Raw genomic sequence first — 22,634 nt, 5'->3', positions numbered from 1 at the left:
TTGACAACGGTGATGCCCTACATACAGCTTACCGTGGAAGGAGCCTTGCATGTATGAAAGTCAGAAAGCATTATGTTGCAGGAATTCAGAGAACAAAGCATCTCCAAAACTCCAACATTTTCTCCATTATTGCATAACAATTATTAATTTTATGCCCTTTCATTCTTTTTACAATTGAAATTAAAGAACCCTATTGGTATCCTGACTAAGAATAATAAGATAACCATAGCTTGGTTCAAGCCAACAATCTCTGTGGGATTCGACCCTTACTCACATAAGGTATTACTTGGACGACACAGTGCACTTGCTGGTTAGTTGTGCAAAATTACATAGTGTGAAGTAATTTTTGTGCACCAAGTTTTTGGTGCTGTTGCCGGGGATTGTTTGAGTTTGAACAACTGACGGTGAATCTTGTTGCTTAGATTAGGAAAAATTTGTCTTTTTTATACTAGAATTGCATCTTTTATTATCCGTTCAAAAAATTTTTTTTTCAAAAAAATATTATTTTTCTTTATTAATTTTTAGTTTTTCTGTGAGTTTAGTGTCATGTTTTAAGTTTGGTGTCAATTGCATGCTTTTCTTTGTCTTTCAATTTTCGAATTGCATGTTCTTTATTTTTTCTTGATCTTCAAATTGTTCTTGTCAATTTTTCTTGATTGATCTTTGGTTTTTCCTATTCTGTGTGTTTTCGTGTTTTCCTTGTGCATTTTCAAAATATTAGTTTTCAAAAAAAATTTATTTTTATTTATTAAAGATACCTCTTTAAAACACGTTACATTTATAGCTCAATTGGCTAGAGCGTTGGTTTGTGTTCTTGGTAATTGGGTATCTTTTTTTTTAAATCTTTTTCAAAAATAATTTTTCCTTAATTGAATCTTGTGCCAAACTTTAAGTTTGGTGTTCTCTTGTTAATTTTCTTTAATTTTCGAAAATTTAATTTGGTTTTCAAAAAATTTTAAGTTTGGTGTTCTTTCTTTTGTTCTTGTTGTTCTTGTGAATCTTCAAAGTGTTCTTGAGTCTTCTTTGTGTTTTGATCTTAAAATTTTTAAGTTTGGTGTTCCTTGGTGTTTTCCCTCCAAAATTTTCGAAAGCAAGGAACATTAGATCTAAAAAATTTTAAATCTTATGTCTTTTGTGTGTTTTTCTCTTTCATCATAAAATTCAAAAATAAAAAATATATTCCCTAACTATTTTTAAGCAAATTTTTCAAAATTTTCTATAAAAATTCAGATTTCAATTTAAAAAATTTTCAAAATCTTATCCTTTAAGATTTAAAAAAAATCACATCTTTTTCAAAAATATCCTAACCACTTTTTCTCTCTTCATTTTTTCGATTTAAAATATTTTTTTTTAAATTTTATTTTTATTTTTTATTTTAGTTTTTATTTTATTTTATTTTATTATTTCAAAAATTACTTTTTTATAATAAAATAAATAAAATAAATCCACATCATCTCCCTTTCTCCATCATGGACCTAAGTGAAAATGAACATTTCAGAAGAACTCTGGCACTACAAGAAAAAAGGCCTATGGCCATGCTTTTTTCTTGCCACGCTTTAAAAGCGTGGCCAAAAGTGGTCAATGGCCACGCTTTTATGAGGGTGGCGATAGATTAGAGATTTGGCCACTTTTTTTATTGCCACGCTTCAAAAGCGTGGCAAAAAGTATCAACGGCCACGCTTTTGTATGGGTGGCAATTGATTAGAGAAACGGCCACGCTTTTTTTTTGCCACGCTTCAAAAGCGTGGCGATAGAGAGAAACAAGGACGTTTTAAAAGCGTGGCGACAGGGTTTCATTACGGCCACGCTTTGTAAGCGTGGCCATATCCTAGTATTCTTTTGGCACGCTTTAAAAGCGTGGCCAAAATGTTTTTTTTCTGCCATGCTTCAAAAGCGTGGCCGTAGAGAGCTACAGGAACGGTTGAACCGGACAGAGAACCAACCGGTTTAAAAGAAACTTCGTCGTTTTTGCCAAATTTGCTTATTGGTTCTGAAGCTCCTTCGTTTCTTTCTCCCTTTCTCCCTCCCTTTCTTTCATTCACAGAAACTCAGCCAAAAAACCCTAACACTGTAAGCCTACACCACCGCCGCCGCAAGGAGTGGCATACTGCTGCCGTCCGTCCGTCTATCTAGCTTCCCTCGTGCTCCAAGTCTTCAACCCCCGTTCACTGTCACCGATCGCAGCTGCTTCCTCGAGCTCGGCGTCCGTCGTCTTTGTCTGCTCAGCCGCGCTTCCGCCGCCATTGGTTGCCGTTAACGTTCGCGTCTTCGTTCAGCCGTCATCTTCGTTCGCGTTCTTCGCCGTTCAAGTTTGCTCGGCGTTCACCGTTCGCGTTCACTCGCCGTTCACCGTTCGCGTTCACGTTCGTCTGGAAGCCACGTTGCCCTGCTTCAAACTCTGCGACCAACCCGTGTGCTCCACCTAGCCGTCGAACTGCTCTCTTTTGTCGCCGCCGTGAGTTCCCTAAACCCACCACCAGACAATACACTCATACAACACCAATACTCTGCTTGAAACTCTGTATCGAGTTAAGTGTGTAATTGACCGCAATGTAACTTGGCTATAGCATTAGGCATTCTTTTCTTCCTCTTTCACACCCTGCAGGTTTTGACAGCTACTAAAATTAGATATTGGAGGTTTTGTTCAATTAGATGCTAGGTTTTGACAAGTCCCCATGAGATGTAATGGCAAAAGAGAATTGATTGGCACAAAGTTTCTTCTTGTTATCATGCTATATAAAAAACATGTCTCAGTTGTGGTGGTTTGGTTTGGTTTTTGTTATTTTCCATTGCAGGAATGCTATTGATTCCTCTTTATTCAAGCAATGGTTGCATAACTTGCAAAGTGAGATTGAGATTCTAGCTTATGGCACCTTGGCTCTGAGACAAGTTCTAATTCAGGTAATTGCATCATCAGTGTTTAAAAAGTGGATATGATTTCTGATAATTAGGCCTTGTTAAGTGGTAATTTAAGTAACTGACTAACTTGTTAGTCTTCTAGTCTTATTCATGTTCTCAAATCAAAATCAACGAAACTAGTTGGACTCTTTTTGGTGTAAACAGGGTGTAGACATGTTTGGAAAGCGCATTGGGTTTCTCAAATTTAAAGCTGACATTTATAAGCCAGTCTATGTTTCCATTTTCTTGTGTTAATTTTAGCAAGGGGCTATGAACTAGTATGTGGTATCTAAAATGCACAACTATTCAGATCTTTTGCTTCTTACCTTGTGTTCTCAGGCATCCATCATTCCTCTTTTGCTTGTAATTTCTGTGCACTTGCACCTGATGCTGATTTCTTTCTTTATATATAATAAAGTAAACCGTGATTAGGTTCCAGGTATTGTATTTGCAAGAGGACTTGCTGTGACTGTGTTGATACTTCTGGAATCAGATGGTGAAACTTATGCTGTCCTTACTGAACAGGTTCTTAGATGTTGGATCCTTGCAGAGAGAACTATGTTTTTTTTCAAACATTTTAACTAGTGTTCCATATTATGCTTATTATTTTTTATTTATCAGGCAAGGGTTCCTACTGGAAGAATTATTTTGGAATTGCCTGCTGGAATGTTAGATGATGACAAGGGTGATTTCGTTGGCACTGCAGTTCGTGAGGCTTCTCTCTCTCTCTCTCTCTCTCTCTCTCTCTCTCTCTCTCTCTCTCTCTCTCTCTCTCTCTCTCCAATTCTCTTCATGGCTTAGTTGTGCCTCTGACAGGTTGAAGAGGAGACTGGCATAAAGTTCAAACTTGAAGACATGGTTGATCTCACTGCTTTCTTGGATTCTTCAACAGGATGCAGATTTTTTCCCTCACCGGTATACCTTAAGCATTCTGCATCAACCTTATTGCTTTATTAGTTTTGCAAATAAATAATTTTGTCGCTTGAAAAAAGAGCTAATTATGTATCTACTTTATAGTTGTTCGATAATTTAGTTTGGTATTTTGAGCATAGTTTTGTTTCGTGTTATTGTACTTTTAGATTTGTATTTACCAATCAGTGAGCATTCAATTCAATTTCTGGCTATCTGTGGTTTAATCTAACAGTATTTTATAGTAGAATGTGAACCTGGTTTAATTTGGAATTGTTAATACATGCATAAATTAGATTATTTCTTATAATATTTTTATATATATCGTTTTTGTTGGTTCAATTTGTTCTTGATATTTTGCTGCAGGCTAGTATTGGAATGGATAACTTGAACGCTTAATGCACAAAGTGGAGCAGTTTTAGGTTGATTTTGATCTTTTACTAAGTATTTAGGTTGATGATCATCTCTATTAGTGTAATTTGATATATCATGAGCAGTTCTAACTTGTATTGTTTCTGTATTTTTCTTCGGTTTTTAGTTTTGGAATTTGAACTCGAGATTTATTTTGTATTTGAGTAATAGTTTTTTAATGTATAAAACAATTATAGTAAATATCTCACTAATTATTGTTTGATTTGTCTTGTAATAAAAAGTTGCATACGATATTTGTAGGTTTGGTAATAAAAAAGAATTGAAATTTTATATTGTGTAGCAGTGAAGATCAAGTAACGAAAAGAATTTTTTTTAATCTAACAAGGCTTTTGCCATGCTTTTAAAGCGTGGCTGTATATTTTGCTATGGAGCGTGGCCGTATCTCCACCTATCGCCATGCTTTAAAGCGTGGCTGTATCTCCACCTATCGCCACGCTTTAAAAGCGTGGCCGTATCTCCACCTATCGCCACGCTTTAAAAGCGTGGCCATATTTTCCACCTACAGCCACGCTTTTCCAAGTGGCAGTTTGTAAAAAAGCGTGGCAAACAAAAAGCGTGGCAATAGGCTGCAAAAAGCGTGGCGATAGAGCAACTGCCACCCTTTGATAGGTCACCCTTTCAAAAGCGTGACGGTAGCTCAAAAAGCGTGGCGAAAAGCTATCGCCACGCTTTTTTCAGCTTTTTATTTTATTTTATTTTATTATTTCAAAAATTACTTTTTTATAATAAAATAAATAAAATAAATCCACATCATATCCCTTTCTCCATCATGGACCTAAGTGAAAATGAACAGTTCAGAAGAACTCTGGGGTCATATGCCAACCCCACTACTGCCTCATATGGGAGTAGTATCTGTATACCCTCCATCGGAGTTAGTAGTTTTGAGTTGAATCCTCAGCTCATTATCATGGTGCAGCAAAGTTGCCAGTATTCCAGTCTTCCACAGGAAGAACCTACAGAGTTTCTGGCATAGTTTTTACAAATTGCTGGCACAGTACATGATAAGAAAATAGATCAGGATGTCTACAGATTATTATTATTTCCATTTGCTGTAAAAGACCAAGCTAAGAGGTGGTTAAATAACCAACCTAAGGCTAGCATAAAGACATGGAAACAGCTGTTAGAAAAAATTCCTGAATCAATATTTCCCTCCAAAACGGATGACACAGCTAAGGCTGAGCATCCAAGGCTTTAAACAAGGAGATAATGAATCCCTTTATGATGCATGAGAGAGATACAGAGAGATGCTAAGAAAATGCCCCTCTTAAATGTTTTTAGAGTGGGTGCAGTCAGACATCTTTTATTATGGGCTTACAGAGAAAGCTCAGATTTCTCTAGACCACTCATCTGGTGGATCCATACACATGAGAAAGACAATTGAAGAAGCTCAAGAGCTTATTGATACAGTTGCCAGAAATCAGCATCTATACCTAAGCAGTGAACTTTCCATCAACGAAGAGGCTAAAATAGTAACTGCTGAACTCAGTCCTACAGATCAAGCTACTGAATTCAATCAATTAGATTTTCTAACAAAACAGTTAGCCAAATTTAAGGAGATATTGCAAGAAATAAGAATGGCTAATATGAATATGGAAGTCTAGTAAAAGTAAACAGAACAGCAGTTAACAAAAAAAATAACAGAAGAGTGCCAAGCAGTTCAATTAAGAAGTGGAAAAAAATTAAATACCTCACTTCAAGGCAGCAGGAAGCCATGAAATGAACAAACTGCTACCCAAAATCCCTTTGAGGACAGTCAGAGCCCAGAGAGGAATAATTCTGGCGCTCAAACGCCAGAAAAGGGGTGGAGAGCTGGCGTTGAATGCCCAACCCATGCTCAGTCCTGGCATTCAACGCCAGAAACAGGCAAGAAATTGGCGTTGAACACCCAAAGGAAGCACAGTTCTGTCGTTCAGACGCCAGAAACAGGTAAGGAGTTGGCGTCTAACGCCACTCCAGCTTCCACCCCTGGCATTCAAATGCCAGTGGGAGATCAGACACATACAAGTGCTGATAGCAACCCCTCTAAAAAGGCTTTTCAACCCACATCTGTAGGCAATAAACCTACAGCAACTAAGGTTGAGGAATACAAAGCCAAAATGCCTTATCCTCAGAAACTCTGCCAAGCGGAACAGGATAAGTAATTTGCCTGCTTTACAGACTACCTCAGGACTCTTGAAATAAAGATTCCGTTTACAGAGGCACTTGAGCAAATACCCTCTTATGCTAAGTTCATGAAAGAGATCTAAAGTCATAAGAAGGATTGGAGGGAAACTGAAAAAGTTTACCTCACTGAAGAATGCAGTGCAGTCATTCTAAAAAGCTTACCTGAGAAGCTTAAAGATCCCGGAAGCTTTACGATACCATGCACATTAGAGGGTACTTGTACCAAGCAAGCTTTATGTGATCTTATGGCAAGTATCAACCTAATACCTGCATATACTATCAGAAAGCTTGGTTTGACTGAAGAAGTCAAACCAACCCGGATATGTCTCCAACTTGCTGATGGCTCCATTAAATATGCATCAGGCATGATTGAAGACATGATTGTCAAGGTTAGGCCATTTGCCTTTCCCACTGACTTTGTGGTGCTGGAAATGGAGGAGCACAAGAGTGCAACTCTCATTCTAGGAAGACCTTTCCTAGCAACTGGATGAACCCTCATTGACATACAAAAAGGGGAAGTAACCCTGAGAGTCAATGAGGACGAGTTTATGTTGAATGTTGTCAAAGCTATGCAGCATCCAGACACCCCAAATGACTACATGAGCATCGATATTATTGACTCTATGGTAAAAGAGGTCAATATGACTGAGAGTCTCGAATCAGAGCTAGAAGATATCTTTAAAGATGCTCAGCCTGATCAAGAAGAACCAGAGAGAACAATAGAACCTCTGAAAATTCCTCAGGAAGAGGAGAAACCTCCCAAACCCAAGCTCAAACCATTACCACCATCCCTGAAATATGCATTTCTGGGAGAAGGTGATACCTTTTCTGTAATCATAAGCTCTACCTTAGAGCCACAGGAAGAGGAAGCACTAATCCAAGTGCTACGGACACACAAGACAGCTCTTGGGTGGTCCATCAGTGATCTTAAGGGCATTAGCCCAACCAGATGCATGCACAAGATCCTATTGGAGGGTGATGCTAAGCCAGTGGTTCAACCACAGAGGCGGCTAAATCCAGCCATGAAGGAGGTGGTGCAGAAGGAGGTCACTAAATTACTAGTGGCTGGGATTATTTATCCCATTTCTGATAGCCCCTGGGTAAGCCCTGTCCAAGTTGTCCCTAAGAAGGGTGGTATGACAGTGGTTCATAATGAAAAAAATGAACTGGTTCCTATAAGAACAGTTACATGGTGGCGTATGTGTATTGATTATAGAAGACTCAATACAGCCACCAGAAAGGATCATTTTCCCTTACCATTCATAGACCAGATGCTAGAAAGACTGGTAGGTCATGAATACTACTGCTTCCTGGATAGATATTCAGGTTATAATCAAATTGCAGTAGATCCCATGATAAAGAGAAAATAGCATTCACATGTCCATCCGGAGTATTTGCATACAGAAGGATGCCATTTGCTCTGTCCAATGCACTTGCAACCTTTCAAAGGTGCATGCTCTCTATTTTCTCTGATATGGTGAAAACATTTCTAGAAGTCTTCATGGATGCCTTTTCAGTATTTGGAGACTCATTCAGCTCCTGTCTTGACCATCTAGCACTTGTTCTAAAGAGGTGCCAAGGGACTAACCTAGTTTTAAACTGGGAGAAATGTCACTTTATGGTGACTGAAGGAATTGTCCTTGGGCGCAAAATTTTGAACAAGGGAATAGAGGTGGATCAAGCTAAGGTAGAGGTAATTGAAAAATTACCACCATCTGCCAATGTTAAGGCAATCAGAAGCTTTCTAGGGTATACAAGATTCTATAGGAGGTTTATAAAAGATTTTTAAAAAATCGCCAAACCTCTGAGTAATCTGCTAGCTGCTGACATGCCATTTATCTTTGATAGGAAGTGTCTGCAGGTGTTTGAGACTCTGAAAGCTAAGCTGGTCACAACACCAGTCATCTCTGCACCAGACTGGACACTACCATTTAAACTGATGTGTGATGCCAATGACCATGCCATTGGTGGAGTGTTGGGACAAAGGCATGACAAGCTTCTACACGTCATTTACTATGCCAGTCATGTTTTAAATGACGCACAGAAGAACTACACAACCACAGAAAGAGAGTTACTTGCAGTGGTTTATGCCATTGACAAGTTCAGATCTTATTTAGTAGGATCAAAAGTGATTGTGTACACTGACCATGCCGCTCTTAAATATCTACTCACAAAGCAGGATTCAAAACTCAGACTCATCAGATGGGTGTTGCTTTTGCAAGAGTTTGATATAGAAATAAGAGAAAGAAAAGGGACAGAGAACCAAGTAGCAGATCACCTATCCCGAATAGAACCAGTAGAAGGGGCGTCCCTCCCTCTTACTGAGATCTCTGAAAACTTTCCAGATGAGCAACTCTTTGCCATCCAGGAAGTGCCATGGTTTGCAGACATTGCAAACTATAAGGCAGTGAGATTCATACCCAAAGAGTATAGTAGGTAGCAATAAAAAAAATTGATCACGGATGCAAAATACTATCTTTGGGATGAACCATATCTCTTCAAGAGATGTGCAGATGGAGTAATCCGTAGATGTGTGCCAAAGGAAGAAGCACAAAAGATCCTCTGGCACTGCGATGGATCACAGTATGGAGGACATTTTAGAAGTGAGCAAACAGCCACATGAGTCCTCCAATGTGGCTTCTACTGGCCTACTCTCTATAAAGACTCCCGAATATTTATACTTAATTGTGACAGTTGCCAAAGATCTGGCAATCTGCCTCACAATCATGCCATGCCTCAACAAGGGATCTTGGAGATTGAGTTGTTTGATGTATGGGGTATTGACTTCATGGGGCCTTTCCCACCATCATACTAAAACACTTATATTCTAGTGGCAGTGGATTATGTATCCAAATGGGTTGAAGCTATTGCAACACCCACTAATGACACTAAGACAGTGCTGAAATTCCTTCAGAAACACATCTTCGGCAGATTTGGTATCCCTAGAGTACTAATCAGTGACGGGGGCACTCATTTCTGCAATAAACATGTTTACTCTGCTTTGGTTCGATATGGAGTTAGCCACAGGGTAGCTACTCCATATCATCCACAGACAAATGTGCAAGTTGAAGTCTCTAATAGAGAACTTAAAAGAATCCTGGAACGGACTGTGATTAACTGTAGAAGGGATTGGGCAAGAAGCTAGGATGATGCTCTGTGGGCATACAGAACAGCATTCAAAACTCCTATAGGAACATCTCCTTACCAGCTTGTGCATGGGAAAGCCTGTCACTTGCTAGTGGAACTGGAGCATAAGACCTATTGGGCAACCAGATTCCTAAACCTTGATGCCAAGTTAGCTGGAGAAAAACGATTGCTCAAGTTAAATGAGCTAGAGGAATTCAGACTCAATGCTTTCGAAAATGCAAAAATTTACAAAGAGAAAGCAAAAAGATGGTATGACAAGAAGCTGTCATCCAGAGTCTTTGAGCCAGGGCAGAAAGTTCTGCTGTTTAATTCTAGGCTCAAATTATTCCTCGGGAAATTGAAATCTCAGTGGAGAGGTCCATATGTGATTACAAGTGTGTCACCATATAGATACGTAGAGCTTCAGGATAAATATTCTAACAAAAAGTTCATTGTTAATGGACAGAGAGTTAAACATTATCTTGAAAGAAATTTTGAGCAAGAATGCTCAAAACTGAGACTTGACTAAAGCTCTGTAATAGTCCAGCTAAAGACAATAAATAAGCGCTTGCTGGGAGGCAACCCAGTCATGAGTTTATTTTATTTGTAATTTTAATTTTAAAAATTAGATAATACATTTCAGTGAATGATACAGAGTTACAGAAGGCTTCAGAGGATAAAACAGCAAAAAGAAGCTCCCTGGTGCGAAAAATCCAGTAAGAGTTGTTTTGGGCGTTGAACGCCCAAAAGAAGCATCTACTGGGCATTCAATGCCAGTAGAGATAGCCATCTGGGCGTTCAGAAAAACACCGAGTGACAAAGGAGTTCCTAGTGTTTAACGCCAGCCAGATGCTACAGCTGGGCATTAAACGCCTAGGAGAAGCTACAGATGGGCGTTAAACGCCCAAAACATGCAACGTTTAGGCGTTTAACGCCAGGATTATGGGGAGGAGGTGAATTCGTTTTCAACTCAAATTTCTTTTACCATTTTTCATGTTTCAATTCATGATTTCTTGCATAAACATGTTACAAATTCTCAACTTTCAACTTCAAAATGCAAAAAAAAATTTTCTTAATCCTAAAAATATTTCTTCATTCTTCTTCAATCTCTTTCCAAATCTATTTCAAAATCCCATCATATCTTTTGAATTTTTGAAATTGCCTTTCCTTCTATTCTTCTCCTTTCCTTTCTTTTGCTTGAGGACAAGCAAACTTCTAAGTTTGGTGTATTTTTCCATAATCACTGAGCTAAAACTCATCAAGATCATGGCACCTAAGGGAAAACAAACTACTTCAAGAGGCAAAAAAGAGAATATTCCAAAACCACTTTGGAATCAAGAGAAGTTCTTAACCAAAGAACATGCAGACCAGTACCACAAAATAATGGATCTGAGATTAGTGATCCCGAAAGTTAAATTCGATCTGAAAGAAGACAAATATCCGAAGATATAGGAGCTAAAGCGCCAGAAGCTGTCTTTTGAAGGACCAAGCACCCCACAGACCAAAGGAGCATCCACCTCCCAAAATAAAGGTTGTTGAGTCCTAATCTTAGTCTTAACTCTATGATAGTTGTTCTTATAGGAATTTACCTTAGAAGTTATATATGAGTAGTAGTAATTAGTATATCTATTTTGATTTTATCTCCAAGTAAGCTATAATTTATTTTCTCATCATCATCAAACATGAATAAAATAGTAAGATTTTTAGAATAAAGAGGAAATATTTTTTCGAGTTCTTAATAAGGAAAATTCTAATTATTTATATGTGGTGGCAATACTTTTTGTCTTCTGAATGAATGCTTGAACAATGCATATTTTTTATATTGAATTTTATGAATGTTAAAATTGTTGGCTCCTGAAAGAATGATGAATAAGAGAAATATTATTGCTGATCTGAAAAATCATGAAATTGATTCTGGAAGAAAGAAAACGCAGTGAAAAAAAAGAAAAAGAGGTAGAAAAAGCCAATACCCCTTTAAACCAAAAGGCACGGGTGAAAGGATCCAAGGCTTTGAGCATCAATGGATAGGAGGGCCCAAGGAAGTAAATACAGGCCTAAGCGGCTAAATCAAGCTGTCCCTAACCATGTGCTTGTGGCATTAAAGTGATAAACCACTATTTTATGGTTTATCTTGTGCTTAATTGAGTGGAATTTATCAACTCTTTACCCACTTATTTATACTATTTGCATGTTTTACATTTCCCTTCCTAATTATGTGCTTTGATTGAAAACATGCTTCTTTGGACTTATATTTGCTTATTATTAATCCTCTCTTATCACCATTAGATGCCTTGATATGTGTGTTAAGTGTTCTCAGAGATTACAGGGCAGGAATGGCTCAGAGGATGGAAAGGAAACATGCAAAAGTGGAAGGAATACAAGAAGTTGGAGAAACTGATAAGCTGTCCAGCCTGACCTCTTCGCACTCAAATGGCTATAACTTTAGCTACAGAGATCCAAATGACTCGGTTCCAGTTGCGTTGGAAAGCTAACTTCCGGGGCTTCGATTTGATATATAATTTGCAATAGCTGCCCCGATTCCAGGTGATGCAAACGCGTGAGTTACACGGACGTATGACCTGGCAGGAACGCAACCTGCGCGGCCGCGTGAGCCATGCGGCCGCGTCACTTTTCCGCGACCTGTACGGACCAGAAAGCGCTGGAAGTGATTTCTGGGCTGTTTCTGACCCAGTTTTCAGCCCAAAAAACACAGATTAGAGGCTATAAAGTGGGGGAATGCATCCATTCATAGAGAGGCTCTAATAATTCACTTTCCATGATTTAGGTTTACTTTGGAGAGAGGTTCTCTCCTCTCTCTCTTAGGATTAGGATTTAGGACTTCTCTTAGTTTTTAAGAGTGACTCTCGATCCAGTTTTATATTCCTTTGTTTTAAGATTACCTTTCACTATGTTTATTTATTCCAGCTTTGAATTGATTATTTACTTTTATGATTCAAGTTATGAATTATTCCATGTTACATATTATTATTAATGATATTTGAAGTATTCCAGTTTATGATTGTTCCTTTTAATTATCATTGTTTCCGATTTGAAGATATTTTTATTCCAGTAATTTACTTTCTCTCTTTTGGTCTTGGTTAAGAAATCAGTAACTCAACAGTTATCAAACTCAGCATAATTGATAATCGTTATCTTGCTAATTGAACTGAACTTCGATAATCCCAACTTTTTCTTAGGAAATAAATAGGATTCGAAGGTCAACTAATTAGTCCCTTGACTTTCCTTTACTTTAAAGGTTGACTAAGTGGAAATCAGATACAACTTTCATTATTATTGAGAGAGATCACCAAGTTGGACTTCCAATTTCTCTTACCTTGCCAAAAGTTGTTTTTATAGTTATTAATTACTTTTAATCGCCATTTAAATTAATTGTCATTTAAATCACTTGGTTCTTATCTTCTAAACCCCGATTACAACCTTTATAGCCAATAATAAGAACATACTCCCTTGCAGTTCCTTGAGAAGATGACCCGAGGTTTGAATACTCGGTTAACAATCTTTAAAGGGGTTTGTTACTTGTGACACCCAAACGTTTGTAGGAAGGATTTCTGTCGGTTTAGAGACTATATCTACAACGCGACTATTTTTATGAACTTCTTTACTGGCAAAAATACTAACGTCAAAATGGCGTCGTTGCCGGGGAATTGCAAACGTGTGCCTTATTATTGGTTATTGTAAATATTAAAAAAAAATTATTTTGCTTGTTTATTTATTCTTGTTTTTAATTTTTATTAATTACTATGAATTCTCACCCCTCTGGTTTCAAGTTTGATTCCAATGTTGTTGTTAGGAATGGAAACTATAATGAGAACAGGCATCAAGGTTGGAAGAATCAAAGATGGAAGGAGCCACAAGGATTTACTCAACCCTCATGGCAACAACTGCCTCTAATGGACTATCAACAACCATCCTGTGATGCATATCAAGGCAATGGCTGTGGTAAGCACTCTTTTGATTATCAACAACCACCACCATACGCCTATGAACCCCCTCCTCAACATAACTTTAGACCACCAAATTCACAAGCCCCTTGCCGCCATTCACCTCCATATGACCCTAACCCTCAACCACCATACCAACCACCTTATGAGCCATATGAACCATATATAGAACCACCCCAATTCCAACCCAATTACTCACAAAAACCACCACCTTAATATTTACCATCTCCATATCCATCAATCCAAGAGCACTATGATTCTATTTATGAAAGCCGAGTGCGTCAAGAGACAAAGGATCATCTCAAGGAAATAGTGGATCGATGTCAGGCAACCATGCATCAACTGGGGCAAGCAATAATGAGTTAATTAGCTTCCCGGCGCTCAAATATACAAGGATCAGCCACAGCTCCATGTGGACAGTCTAGTGAAGAGCGTAGCATGAAAGAGATACCAGAAACCCCAGTGAACAAGACAGAGAATGAATTCGTACTAGAACAAGTAGAAGAAGCTGTCATTGTTCAAGAAGAAGAAGAAGTGGTTGAAGACTTAGGAGATGCAGAACCTCCATGGGAAAGTCAAGACATCGAGCCTCCTTCCAAGACGGTTGAAATTGATGCTGAGGAAGGTGTATAACCTCCAATGAATATCACAGGTGAAGACTTGGAAGAGGTTGATCAAGTGATGGAGATTCAAGAAAAAGAAGCACAACCTCCCATGCCCTTGGAAAGCAATGAAGAGGAGATTGAATTGGAAGAGAGCTACCAAGAGGAAGAGGTTAAAATTAAAGAAGCTTGCAAAGAGGTGGTAATTATCAGAGAAGAGCACAAGGGAGTGAAGCTTGCAATTTCATTAAAAATACCTCCCCCTAAGTTGCCATCATCCTTCACAACATTCAAGTGGGTAAAATTTATAACCCTTAGCTTTCTAATTCCACTTGAATATGGGCTACTGGAGACGGATGGTCAACTTAGAGCTCTTTGTGACATTAAGAGTAACAGGAAGATGGCCAGTGGTAAGAATTGTCCTGCAAGGTTCATCAAGGTTGGAAGCTTCAAGTTCAAACGCAAAGGTTGGTATAAAGCTCAACTGAATGGGTCTAGAAAGCTGTTTGGTCGCTGCAGTGTGAATTCAGATCACCTTTCACCCGGCCGAAAAAATGTAGATCGAAACAAAAACGGGTGTAAAAGTAAAGTTTGGGATCCTGGAATCTGTTCTGGCATTTGTCACCCCGGGAGCCTAAGAATCTGTTTGAAGCTTCTTAAGGGCTTTACATGCTTCGTTTGGGACCCCGGAGGCTACTGGAAATACAAACATTGGTGGGGATTCCTGGATCAGTACAAGCATAAGCCACCATAGCAGGAATCTCATAAAATGTCCAACTTAAGGACTATAACTAAAAGTGCTAGGTGGGAGACAACCCACCATGGTATGATCGTTCATTTTTCAATTTTAATTTTATTTAGTTTTGTTTGTTTTTGAATTTTATTTTATTGAACCTGGAATCATGCATAGCATTCACACTAAGCATTGCATTCTGCATTTTGCATAAAAAAAAGATGCCACGTGACTCGATCGCATCAACGACGCGTCCGCGTCGCAAGGGGAGAAGAGAAAAATAAAAACGAACAGAGAGTCACGCTGGAGCGTGGCTGGAGGCATGCCAATGGCACAAATCAACCCACGCGACCGCGTCGCTGACGCGTCCGCGTCGCATGAGAATAATGGCCTCCCACGCGATCGCGTGACCAAGATTTCGACGTCAAAGTGGTTGGTGCACGAAATTGCAATCACACTTTTGCAATCCCGCACAACTAACCAGCAAGTGCACTGGGTCGTCCAAGTAATACCTTACGTGAGTAAGGGTCGATCCCACGGAGATTGTCGGCTTGAAGCAAGCTATGGTTATCTTGTAAATCTTAGTCAGGATATCAGAAATTATCAGGATTGATTGTGAAAAGCAAAAGAACATGAAATGGTTACTTGTTTTGCAGTAATGGAGAATAGGTTGAGGTTTTGGAGATGCTCTGTCTTCTAAATCTCTGCTTTCCTACTGTCTTCTTCATCAAACACGCAAGGCTCCTTCCATGGCAAGCTGTATGTAGGGTTTCACCGTTGTCAATGGCTACCTCACATCCTCTCAGTGAAAATGTTCCTATGCTCTGTCACAGCATGGCTAATCATCTGTCGGTTCTCGATCAGACCGGAATAGAATCCAGTGATTCTTTTGCGTCTGTCACTAACGCCCCGCCTTCAGGAGTTTGAAGCTCGTCACAGTCATTCAATCATTGAATCCTACTCAGAATACCACAGACAAGGTTTAGACCTTCCGGATTCTCTTGAATGCCGCCATCAGTTCTAGCTTATACTACGAAGATTCCGGTTAAAGAATCCAAGAGATAACTACTTAATCTAAGGTAGAACGGAGGTGGTTGTCAAGCACGCGTTCATAGTTGATGATGATGATGATTGTCACGGATCATCACATTCATCCGGGTTAAGAACAAGTATTATCTTAGAATGGAAGCAAGCATGATTGAATGAGAAACAGTAGTAATTGCATTAATCCATCAAGACACAGCAGAGCTCCTCACCCCCAACCATGGGGTTTAGAGACTCATGCCGTGGAAGGTACACAAAGAAAACGTGTAAAGTGTCATGAGGTACAGATACAGTGTCAAAAGATCCTATTAATAGTAAACTAGTAGCCTAGGGTATACAGAGATGAGTAAATGACTTAAAAATCCACTTTCGGGCCCACTTGGTGTGTGCTTGGGTTGAGCAATGAAGCATTTTCGTGTAGAGACCTTTTCTGGAGTTAAACGCCAGCTTTTATGCCAGTTTGGGCGTTTAACTCCAAGTTTTATGCCAGTTCCAGCGTTAAACGCTAGAAATTCTGAGGCTGAATTGCCACGCCGGTTTGGGCCATCAAATCTCGGGCAAAGTATGGACTATTATACATTTCTGGAAAGCCCAGGATGTCTACTTTCCAATGCCGTTGAGAGCGCGCCAATTGGGCTTCTTTAGCTCCAGAAAATCTACTTCGAGTGAAGGGAGGTCAGAATCCAACAGCATCTGCAGTCCTTTTCAGTCTCTGAATCAGATTTTTGCTCAGGACCCTCAATTTCAGCCAGAAAATACCTGAAATCACAGAAAAACACACAAACTCATAGTAAAGTCCAGAAAAGTGAATTTTAACTAAAAACTAATAAAAATATACTAAAAACTAACTAGATCATACTAAAAACATACTAAAAACAATGCCAAAAAGCGTATAAATTATCCGCTCATCACAACACCAAACTTAAATTGTTGCTTGTCCCCAAGCAACTGAAGATCAAAATAGGATAAAAAGAAGAGAATATACTATAGATTCCAAAATATCAAGGAAACTTAGCCCCAATTAGATGAGCGGGACTAGTAGCTTTTTGCCTCCGAACAGTTTTGGCATCTCACTCTATCCCTTGAAGTTCAAAATGATTGGCATCTATAAGAACTCAGAACTCAGATAGTGTTATTGATTCTCTTAGTTGAGTATAATGATTCTTGAACATAGCTAGTGTATGAGTCTTGGCTGTGGCCCAAAGCACTCTGTCCTCCAGTATTACCACCGGATACATACATGCCACAGACACATAATTGGGTGAACCTCTTCAGATTGTGACTCAGCTTTGCTAGAGACCCCAATTAGAGGTGTCCAGGGTTCTTAAGCACACTCTTGTTGCCTTGGATCACAACTTTATTTCTTTCTTTTTCTTTTTCTTTTCTCTCTTTTTTTTCGAATTTTTTTTATTTCACTGCTTTTTCTTGCTTCAAGAATCACTTTGATGAATTTTTTAGATACTCAATAACAGTTCTCTTTTTCCTTCATTCTTTCAAGAGCCAACAATTTTAACATTCTCTAAACAACAAATTCAAGAGACATATACACTGTTCAAGCATTCATTCAGAAAGCAAAAAGTATTGTCACCACATCAAACTAATTCAACTAGTTTCAATGATAAATTTCGAAATCCTGTACTTCTTGTTCTTTTGTGATTAAAGCATTTTTCATTTAAGAGAGGTGATGGATTCATAGGACATTCATATCTTTAAGGCATAAAATTTCAATTTTATTAATTATGAATTAAGAACAAGACTCAAAGATAAATATAAGATGAGACTAAAAAAAATAAAAATAGAAAACAAAACAAAAGAAAAAAAAACGCAAAAACATAGGCTCCTAATGATAGAGGTTTTCACAGAGTTAGGACTCAACAACCTTGATTTTGAGAAGTGGATGCTCCCTCAACTTGAGAGGAGAGCTTTTGGCGTTTCAACTCTTGGAGTTCACGCCCCTGCTTCTCTTGTTCCTTCAGCAATTTGCAGAGCATGCAGTTCTGATTCTGCTGTTCTTCCTTCAGTTGCTCCATAGTCTCTTGCAACTTGGTGATAGATGCTTCTAGGCTGGTCCAGTAGTCAATTCTTGGGAATTCAGGGAGGAATTCCTGCGCCCTCCTCTTGATAGAGTTGTCTTGCATTTGTCCTTCCATTGACTTCTTGGTGATTGGGTGTTCAATGGGTATGAACTCATCTACTCCCATCTTCACCCCAGCCTCTTTACAGAGCAAGGAAATCAAGTTTGGGTAAGCCAATTTGGCTTCAGTGGAATTCTTATTTGCAATTGTGTAGATCTCACAAGCAATCACATGATGAACCTCCACTTCTTTTCCAAGCATAATGCAATGAATCATCACTGCTCTCTTGATGGTGACCTCAGAACGGTTGCTAGTGGGCAATATGGAACGCCCAATAAAGTCTAGCCAACCTCTTGCAATTGGTTTGAGGTCTCCCCTCTTGAGTTGGTTTGGGACACCCTTTGAATTGGTTATCCACTTAGTTCCAGGGAGGCATATGTCCTCTAGAACTTGATCCAACCCTTTATCTGCTCTCACCATCCTCCTATTAAAGGATTCAGGATCATCTTGCAGTTGAGGTAGTTTGAAGATTTCTCTTATTTTGTCTAGATGGAAGTACATAACTTTCCCTCTGACCATGGTTCTGTAGGTATGGTAAGCAGTTCCAGTCATTCTCTGCTTATCTGTTAGCCACAGATTTGAGTAGAATTCCTGAACCATGTTCCTTCCAACTTTTATTTCAGGATTGGTTAGAACTTCCCATCCTCTGTTTCGAATTTGCTCTTGGATCCCCGGATATTCATCTTCTTTCAGATCAAATTTAACTTCCGGGATCACTGACCTCAGACCCATTATTTTGTGATAATGGTCTTCATGTTCTTTGGTTAAGAACTTCTCTTGATTCCAAAGATTCTTTGGATTATTCTCTTTCTTTCCTCTTAAATTGGTTTGTTTTCCCTTAGGAGCCATGATCTTGATGAATCTTGGCTTAGTGATCACGGAAAAGCACACCAAACTTAGAGGTTTGCTTGTCCTCAAGCAAAAGAAAGGAAAGAAGAGAGAGAGAGGAAGAGGAAATTCGAATGGTGTGGTGGAAAGAGGGAGCCAAACGCGTATTTATAAGGTGGGGAGGGGAGATTTCGAAAAAAAGAGAAATTTGAAAGGAGATTTGAGAAGATATGGAAAGAAATTGAGAAAAGGGTGAATTTTTTTGAACAAAATTTGGGAATGATTTGAGAGATTTGAAGAGTGATTTTAGATTTTTGAAAATTTGAAAATGAATGATGAGAAATTGAAATGTGTTTTTGTAGAAAAGTATGGGTGAGAAAAGGAAAGTTTAAAAAAATTTGATTTGAAAACAAAATTGTGGTCCCCCCACCTTTCTGGCGTTAAACGCCCAGAATGGCACCCATTCTGGCGTTTAACGCCCATTTGTTGCCCCTTTTGGGCGTTTAACGCCCAGCCAGGTGCCCTGGCTGGCGTTAAACGCCAGAATTCCTTTATCACTGGGCGTTTTTCTAAACGCCCAGGATGCTGCACACCTGGCGTTAAACGCCCAGAATGGTGCCCATTCTGGCGTTTAACGCCCAAAATGCCCCTTACTGGCGTTTTTTCGCTAATAAGCTCTTTTTCTCTGCTTTTTGAGCTGAATCCTTCTGTAACTCTGTGAATTCCTTCATTTTTGATACTTGCCTCTGTAAGAACAATTCATACAACCTCCTAATGACTGGGTTGCCTCCCAGCAAGCGCTTCTTTACTGTCTTTAGCTGGACCTTTACTGAGAATCACTCAAGTCTCAGTTTTGAGCATTCCTGCTCAAAATTGCCTTCAAGATAATGCTTGATTCTCTGTCCATTAACAATGAACTTTTTGTCAAAATCCATATCCTGAAGCTCAACATATCCATATGGTGATACTCCTATAATCACATACGAACCCCTCCACCGGGATTTGAGTTTTCCTGGAAACAGTCTGAGCCTAGAGTTGAAGAGCAGAACTTTTTGTCCTGGCTCAAAGACTCTGGTTGACAACTTCTTGTCATGCCATTTCTTTGCCTTTTCCTTATAAATTTTTGCATTTTCAAAGGCATTGAGTCTGAACTCCTCTAGCTCATTTAGCTGGAGTAATCTTTTCTCACCAGCTAACTGAGCATCCATGTTTAGGAATCTGGTTGCCCAGTAGGCTTTATGTTCCAGTTACACGGGCAGATGACAGGCCTTCCCATACACCAGTTGGTATGGAGAGGTTCCTATAGGATTCTTGAATGCTGTTCTGTATGCCCACAGAGCATCATCCAAGCTCTTTGCCCAATCCTTTCTTCGGGCTATCACAGTCTGTTCCAGGATTCGTTTTAGCTCTCTGTTAGAGACCTCAGCTTGCCCATTTGTCTGTGGATGATACGGAGTTGCTACTTTGTGGCTAATTCCATATCTAACCATAGCAGAGTATAGCTGTCTATTGCAGAAATGAGTGCCCCCGTCACTGATTAGTACTCTGGGAACACCAAACCTGCTGAAGATGTGTTTCTGGAGGAATTTTAGCACGGTCTTGGTATCATTAGTGGGTGTAGCAATTGCTTCTACCCATTTAGATACATAGTCCACTGCCACCAGAATGTAAGTGTTTGAGTATGATGGTGGGAATGGCCCCATGAAGTCAATTCCCCATACATCAAACAATTCTATCTCTAATATCCCTTATTGAGGCATGGCATAAACGTGAGGCAAGTTACCAGCTCTTTGGCAACTGTCACAGTTACGCACAAACTCTCGGGAATCTTTATAGAGAGTAGGCCAGTAGAAGCCACATTGGATGACTTTAGTGGCTGTTCGCTCACTTCCAAAATGTCCTCCATATTGTGATCCATGGCAATGCCATAGGATCCTTTGTGCTTCTTCTCTGGGTACACATCTGCGGATCACTCCGTCAGCACATCTCTTAAAGAGATATGGTTCATCCCAGAGGTAGTACTTGGCATCTGAAATTAATTTCTTCCTTTGCACGCTGCTGTACTCCTTGGGTATGAACCTCACAGCTTTATAATTTGCAATATCTGCAAACCATGGAGCTTCCTGAATGGCAAAGAGTTGCTCATCTGGGAAAGTCTCAGATATCTCAGTAGAAGGGAGGGACGCCCCAGCTACTGGTTCTATCCGGGACAGATGATCAGCTACTTGGTTCTCTGTCCCTTTTCTGTCTCTTATTTCTATATCAAACTCTTGCAGAAGCAACACCCATCTGATAAGCCTGGGTTTTGAATCCTGCTTTGTGAGTAAGTATTTAAGAGCAGCATGGTCAGTGTACACAACCACTTTGGATCCCACTAGATAGGATCTAAACTTGTCAATGGCATAGACCACTGCAAGTAACTCTTCTTCTGTGGTTGTGTAGTTCTTCTGTGCGTCATTTAGAACACGGCTAGCATAATAAATGACGTGCAGAAGCTTGTTATGCCTCTGTCCCAACACTGCACCAATGGCATGGTCACTGGCATCACACATTAGTTCAAATGGCAATGTCCAATCTGGTGCAGAGATGACTGGTGCTGTGACCAGCTTAGCTTTCAGGGTCTCAAATGCCTGCAGACACTGTGTGTCAAACACAAATGGTGTGTCAGCAGCTGACAGGTTACTCAGAGGTTTTGCAATTTTCGAAAAATCCTTTATAAACCTTCTGTAGAATCCTGCATGCCCCAGAAAGCTTCTGATTGCCTTAACATTGGCAGGTGGTGGTAATTTTTCAATTACCTCTACCTTTGCCTTATTCACCTCTATTCCCCTGCTTGAAATTTTGTGCCAAAGGACAATTCCTTCAGTCACCATAAAGTGACATTTCTCCCATTTTAAAACCAGATTAGTCTCTTGGCACCTTTTCAGGACAAGTGCTAGGTGGTTAAGACAGGAGCTGAATGAGTCTCCATATACTGAGAAGTCATCCATGAAGACTTCCAGGAATTTCTCCACCATATCAGAGAAGATGGACAACATGCATCTCTGACAGGTTGCAGGAGCATTACATAGACCAAAAGGCATCCTTCTGTAGGCAAACACGCCAGAAGGGCAAGTAAATGCTGTTTTCTCTTGGTCCTGAGGATCTACTGCAATTTGGTTGTAACCTGAATAGCCATCCAAAAAGCAGTAATAATCATGACCAGCTAGTCTTTCTAGCATTTGGTCTATGAATGGTAAAGGAAAATGATCCTTTCTGGTGGCTGTATTGAGCCTTCTGTAGTCAATACACATGCGCCATCCTGTGACTGTCCTTGTAGGAACCAGTTCATTTTTTTCATTATGAACCACTGTCATGCCTCCCTTTTTAGGAACAACTTGGACAGGGCTCACCCAGGGGCTATCAGAAATAGGATAAATAATCCCAGCCTCTAGTAATTTAGTGACCTCTTTCTGCACCACCTCCTTCATGGCTGGATTTAGCCTCCTCTGTGGTTGGACCACTGGTTTGGCATTATCCTCCAACAGGATCTTGTGCATGCATCTAGCTGGGCTAATGCCTTTAAGGTCACTTATGGACCACCCAAGAGCTGTCTTGTGTGTCCTTAGCACTTGAATCAGTGCTTCCTCTTCCTGTGGATTTAAAGCAGAGCTTATGATCACTGGAAAAGTGTCACCCTCTCCCAGAAATACATATTTCAGGGATGGTGGTAGTGGTTTGAGTTCAGGCTTGGGAGGTTTATCCTCCTCCTGAGGAATTTTCGAAAATTCCTTTGTTTCCTCTGGTTCTTCTTGATCAGGTT

The 22,634-nt window shown here is 39.6% G+C and overlaps 1 pseudogene; it reads left to right on the top strand.

Annotated features, from left to right (window-relative positions):
* Positions 1-2,745: 2,745 nt before the first annotated feature.
* Positions 2,746-4,198, top strand: LOC112718236 (nudix hydrolase 14, chloroplastic-like; annotated as a pseudogene).
* Positions 4,199-22,634: the final 18,436 nt, after the last annotated feature.

Source organism: Arachis hypogaea, chromosome 10 (genome assembly GCF_003086295.3).
Source record: "Arachis hypogaea cultivar Tifrunner chromosome 10, arahy.Tifrunner.gnm2.J5K5, whole genome shotgun sequence".
NCBI classification, from domain to species: Eukaryota; Viridiplantae; Streptophyta; class Magnoliopsida; order Fabales; family Fabaceae; genus Arachis; species Arachis hypogaea.
Note: the sequence above shows the minus strand (reverse complement) of the source record. Positions and strands in the feature narration are given on the sequence as shown.